Raw genomic sequence first — 6,240 nt, forward strand, 5'->3', positions numbered from 1 at the left:
GAGGTGGGAGGTAAGGGAATGACAGGTTAGTGGGGAAGGAGATAATGTGGTGGGAGGTAAGGGGATGACAGGTTAGTGGGGCAAGAGATAAGGTGGTGGGAGGTAAGGGGATGACAGGTTAGTGGGGCAGGAGGTAAGTGGACAGGAGGTAAGGTGGTGGGAGATAAGGTGGTGGGAAGTAAGGGGATGACAGGTTAGTGGGGCAGGAGGTAAGGAGGTGGGAGGTAAGGGAATGACAGGTTAGTGGGGAAGGAGATAATGTGGTGGGAGGTAAGGGGATGACAGGTTAGTGGGGCAAGAGATAAGGTGGTGGGAGGTAAGGGGATGACAGGTTAGGGGGGCAGGAGGTAAGTGGACAGGAGGTAAGGTGGTGGGAGATAAGGTGGTGGGAAGTAAGGGGATGACAGGTTAGTGGGGCAGGAGGTAAGGAGGTGGGAGGTAAGGGAATGACAGGTTAGTGGGGAAGGAGATAATGTGGTGGGAGGTAAGGGGATGACAGGTTAGTGGGGAAGGAGGTAAGGTAGCAGCAGGTTTGTCAGCAGAGAGATGGCATGTAAGATGGTGTCAGGTAAGGGGAGGGCAGGAGGTAAGGTGGCGGGGTGGCAAGAGGTAAGGAGACGTCAGGTAAGGGAGCAGAAGGTAAGGGGGCAGCAGGTAAGGAGACGGAAGGTAAGAGGGCAGGAGGTAAGGGGGCAAGAGGTAAGGTGGTGGGAAGTAAGGGGATGACAGGTTAGTGGGGCAGGAGGTAAGGCGGCAGTTGATAAGAGGGCAAAGGTAAGGTGGTGAGAGGTAAAAAAGCAGAAGGTAAGAGGGCAGGAGGTAAGGGGGGCCTCAGGTAAGGAGACGGAAGGTAAGAGGACAAGAGGTAAGGGGGCAGGAGGTAAGGTGGTGGGAGGTAAGGGGATGACAGGTTAGTGGGGCAGGAGGTAAGGTGGTGGGAGGTAAGGGGATGACAGGTTAGTGGGGCCGGAGGTAAGGGGGCAGGAGATAAGGTGGTGGGAGGTAAGGGGATGACAGGTTAGTGGGGCAGGAGGTAAGGTGGTGGGAGGTAAGGGGATGACAGGTTAGTGGGGCAGGAGGTAAGGTGGTGGGAGGTAAGGGGATGACAGGTTAGTGGGGCAGGAGGTAAGGGGGCAGGAGATAAGGTGGTGGGAGGTAAGGGGATGACAGGTTAGTGGGGCAGGAGGTAAGGGGGCAGGAGGTAAGGTGGTGGGAGGTAAGGGGATGACAGGTTAGTGGGGCAGGAGGTAAGGTGGGAGGTAAGGGGATGACAGGTTAGTGGGGCAGGAGGTAAGGGGGCAGGAGATAAGGTGGTGGGAGGTAAGGGGATGACAGGTTAGTGGGGCAGGAGGTAAGGGGGCAGGAGGTAAGGGGGCAGGAGGTAAGGTGGTGGGAGGTAAGGGGATGACAGGTTAGTGGGGAAGGAGGTAAGGTAGCAGCAGGTTTGTCAGCAGAGAGATGGCATGTAAGATGGTGTCAGGTAAGGGGAGGGCAGGAGGTAAGGTGGCGGGGTGGCAAGAGGTAAGGAGACGTCAGGTAAGGGAGCAGAAGGTAAGGGGGCAGCAGGTAAGGAGACGGAAGGTAAGAGGGCAGGAAGTAAGGGGGCAAGAGGTAAGGTGGTGGGAAGTAAGGGGATGTTAGTGGGGCAGGAGGTAAGGCGGCAGTTGATAAGAGGGCAGGAGGAAAGGTGGTGGGAGGTAAGGAAGCAGAAAGTAAGAGGACAGGAGGTAAGGGGGGTCTCAGGTAAGGAGACGGAAGGTAAGAGCACAAGAGGTGAGGGGGCAGGAGGTAAGGGGGCAAGAGATAAGGTGGTGGGAGGTAAGGGGATGACAGGTTAGTGGGGCAGGAGGTAAGTGGACAGGAGGTAAGGTGGTGGGAGATAAGGTGGTGGGAAGTAAGGGGATGACAGGTTAGTGGGGCAGGAGGTAAGGAGGTGGGAGGTAAGGGAATGACAGGTTAGTGGGGAAGGAGATAATGTGGTGGGAGGTAAGGGGATGACAGGTTAGTGGGGAAGGAGGTAAGGTAGCAGCAGGTTTGTCAGCAGAGAGATGGCATGTAAGATGGTGTCAGGTAAGGGGAGGGCAGGAGGTAAGGTGGCAAGAGGTAAGGAGACGTCAGGTAAGGGAGCAGAAGGTAAGGGGGCAGCAGGTAAGGAGACGGAAGGTAAGAGGGCAGGAGGTAAGGGGGCAAGAGGTAAGGTGGTGGGAAGTAAGGGGATGACAGGTTAGTGGGGCAGGAGGTAAGGCAGCAGTTGATAAGAGGGCAAAGGTAAGGTGGTGAGAGGTAAAAAAGCAGAAGGTAAGAGGGCAGGAGGTAAGGGGGGCCTCAGGTAAGGAGACGGAAGGTAAGAGGACAAGAGGTAAGGGGGCAGGAGGTAAGGTGGTGGGAGGTAAGGGGATGACAGGTTAGTGGGGCAGGAGGTAAGGTGGTGGGAGGTAAGGGGATGACAGGTTAGTGGGGCCGGAGGTAAGGGGGCAGGAGATAAGGTGGTGGGAGGTAAGGGGATGACAGGTTAGTGGGGCAGGAGGTAAGGTGGTGGGAGGTAAGGGGATGACAGGTTAGTGGGGCAGGAGGTAAGGTGGTGGGAGGTAAGGGGATGACAGGTTAGTGGGGCAGGAGGTAAGGGGGCAGGAGATAAGGTGGTGGGAGGTAAGGGGATGACAGGTTAGTGGGGCAGGAGGTAAGGGGGCAGGAGGTAAGGTGGTGGGAGGTAAGGGGATGACAGGTTAGTGGGGCAGGAGGTAAGGTGGGAGGTAAGGGGATGACAGGTTAGTGGGGCAGGAGGTAAGGGGGCAGGAGATAAGGTGGTGGGAGGTAAGGGGATGACAGGTTAGTGGGGCAGGAGGTAAGGGGGCAGGAGGTAAGGGGGCAGGAGGTAAGGTGGTGGGAGGTAAGGGGATGACAGGTTAGTGGGGAAGGAGATAATGTGGTGGGAGGTAAGGGGATGACAGGTTAGTGGGGAAGGAGGTAAGGTAGCAGCAGGTTTGTCAGCAGAGAGATGGCATGTAAGATGGTGTCAGGTAAGGGGAGGGCAGGAGGTAAGGTGGCGGGGGTGGCAAGAGGTAAGGAGACGTCAGGTAAGGGAGCAGAAGGTAAGGGGGCAGCAGGTAAGGAGACGGAAGGTAAGAGGGCAGGAAGTAAGGGGGCAAGAGGTAAGGTGGTGGGAAGTAAGGGGATGTTAGTGGGGCAGGAGGTAAGGCGGCAGTTGATAAGAGGGCAAAGGTAAGGTGGTGAGAGGTAAAAAAGCAGAAGGTAAGAGGGCAGGAGGTAAGGGGGGTCTCAGGTAAGGAGACGGAAGGTAAGAGGACAAGAGGTAAGGGGGCAGGAGGTAAGGTGGTGGGAGGTAAGGGGATGACAGGTTAGTGGGGCAGGAGGTAAGGTGGTGGGAGGTAAGGGGATGACAGGTTAGTGGGGCCGGAGGTAAGGGGGCAGGAGATAAGGTGGTGGGAGGTAAGGGGATGACAGGTTAGTGGGGCAGGAGGTAAGGTGGTGGGAGGTAAGGGGATGACAGGTTAGTGGGGCAGGAGGTAAGGTGGTGGGAGGTAAGGGGATGACAGGTTAGTGGGGCAGGAGGTAAGGGGGCAGGAGATAAGGTGGTGGGAGGTAAAGGGATGACAGGTTAGTGGGGCAGGAGGTAAGGGGGCAGGAGGTAAGGTGGTGGGAGGTAAGGGGATGACAGGTTAGTGGGGCAGGAGGTAAGGTGGTGGGAGGTAAGGGGATGACAGGTTAGTGGGGCAGGAGGTAAGGGGGCAGGAGATAAGGTGGTGGGAGGTAAGGGGATGACAGGTTAGTGGGGCAGGAGATAAGGTGGTGGGAGGTAAGGGGATGACAGGTTAGTGGGGCAGGAGGTAAGGGGGCAGGAGGTAAGGGGGCAGGAGGTAAGGTGGTGGGAGGTAAGGGGATGACAGGTTAGTGGGGCAGGAGGTAAGGGGGCAGGAGGTAAGGTGGTGGGAGGTAAAGGGATGAGAGGTTAGTGGGGCAGGAGTTAAGGGGGCAGGAGATAAGGTGGTGGGAGGTAAGGGGATGACAGGTTAGTGGGGCAGGAGGTAAGTGGACAGGAGGTAAGGTGGTGGGAGGTAAGGGGATGACAGGTTAGTGGGGCAGGAGATAAGGTGGTGGGAGGTAAGGGGATGACAGGTTAGTGGGGCAGGAGGTAAGGGGGCAGGAGGTAAGGGGGCAGGAGGTAAGGTGGTGGGAGGTAAGGGGATGACAGGTTAGTGGGGCAGGAGGTAAGGGGGCAGGAGGTAAGGTGGTGGGAGGTAAAGGGATGAGAGGTTAGTGGGGCAGGAGTTAAGGGGGCAGGAGGTAAGGTGGTGGGAGGTAAGGGGATGACAGGTTAGTGTGGAAGGAGGTAAGTGGACAGGAGGTAAGGTGGTGGGAGGTAAAGGGATGAGAGGTTAGTGGGGCAGGAGTTAAGGGGGCAGGAGATAAGGTGGTGGGAGGTAAGGGGATGACAGGTTAGTGGGGCAGGAGGTAAGTGGACAGGAGGTAAGGGGATGACAGGTTAGTGGGGCAGGAGGTAAGGGGGCAGGAGATAAGGTGGTGGGAGGTAAGGGGATGACAGGTTAGTGGGGCAGGAGATAAGGTGGTGGGAGGTAAGGGGATGACAGGTTAGTGTGGAAGGAGGTAAGTGGACAGGAGGTAAGGTGGTGGGAGGTAAAGGGATGAGAGGTTAGTGGGGCAGGAGTTAAGGGGGCAGGAGATAAGGTGGTGGGAGGTAAGGGGATGACAGGTTAGTGGGGCAGGAGGTAAGTGGACAGGAGGTAAGGGGATGACAGGTTAGTGGGGCAGGAGGTAAGGGGGCAGGAGATAAGGTGGTGGGAGGTAAGGGGATGACAGGTTAGTGGGGAAGGAGGTAAGGTGGTGGGAGGTAAGGGGATGACAGGTTAGTGGGGCAGGAGGTAAGGGGATGACAGGTTAGTGGGGCAGGAGGTAAGGTGGTGGGAGGTAAGGGGATGACAGGTTAGTGGGGAAGGAGGTAAGGTAGCAGCAGGTAAGGGAGCAGAGAGATGGCATGTAAGAGGGTGTCAGGTAAGGGGAGGGCAGGAGGTAAGGTGGCGGGGTGGCAAGAGGTAAGGAGACGTCAGGTAAGGGAGCAGAAGGTAAGGGGGCGACAGTTAAGGTGGTGTCAGGTAAGGGGCGGCGGGTAAATGGACGGTCCTGCTGTGGTGATCTGTGTACGGTGGGGGGTTCACACCTAATACACGGATGTCGGTGTGTTCCCACTGTGAGGACCTTTGCTGTTTCTGCCTTCACAGCCTTAGGCAGATTCGTCCATTGTGTAGACATCAGTTTGGAGAGCGGCTCCGGAGATTCCTTCACGTTGTTAGTGAACGGTTTCCATTTGTTGGGCGTCTTCTTCCCTCCACTTGCTCTTCTATCTTCTCACCTCATGCGAGATGACTTCCGGTGGTGCGGTGACACCAGACGTCTATGGTGTTGCGTGCCCGTATGTCATCTCTGAGAAGGAAACGTTCTCTCCTCAGTCAGGCCGGGGGAAGCTCTGCCTTTATGGTTAGAATCGGTCCTTACCTCTCACATGTCCGGTACATTGGGAACGTCGTCTGATGGTCGTGTGTTACGTATGAAGACTCCTGGACACTTACTGAGAGCTGCGGCCTCCACTGGTTTATGCCTCAGAGTTGTTTTTATGAAGAGATTAGTTATTTCCCAGTGCATCAGTCTGTACGGGGGTCCACTAATGGGGCGATACTCTCCCAGAGGGCGGCCATCTCTACAGCTGTACACTGTTTGCTGTGCGTAGATGTGAGATGCTGCAATACTCAGGCCAAGTGGGGGAATAAGTGCGGCAGACTCAGGCCTGGCTCAGGCAGGATCAAGCATGGCTCAGGCAGGTTCAGGCAGGATCAAGCATGGCTCAGGCAGGTTCAGGCAGGATCAAGCATGGCTCAGGCAGGATCAGGCAGGATCAAGCATGGCTCAGGCAGGATCAGGCATGGCTCAGGCATGGCTCAGGCATGGTTCAGGCAGGATCAGGCATGGCTCAGGCAGGATCGGGCAGGATCAAGCATGGCTCAGGCATGGCTCAGGCAGGATCAGGCATGGTTCAGGCAGGATCGGGTGGGTTCAGGCAGGATCGGGCAGGTTCAGGCATGACTCAGGCAAGGCTTAGGCAGGTTCAGGTGTGGCTCAGGCAGGATCAGGCGTGGCTCAGGCAGGATCAGGCATGGCTCAGGCAGGCTCAGGCATGGCTCAAGCAGGCTCAGGCATGGCTCAGGC

Source organism: Anomaloglossus baeobatrachus, chromosome 7 (genome assembly GCF_048569485.1).
Source record: "Anomaloglossus baeobatrachus isolate aAnoBae1 chromosome 7, aAnoBae1.hap1, whole genome shotgun sequence".
Taxonomy (NCBI): domain Eukaryota; kingdom Metazoa; phylum Chordata; class Amphibia; order Anura; family Aromobatidae; genus Anomaloglossus; species Anomaloglossus baeobatrachus.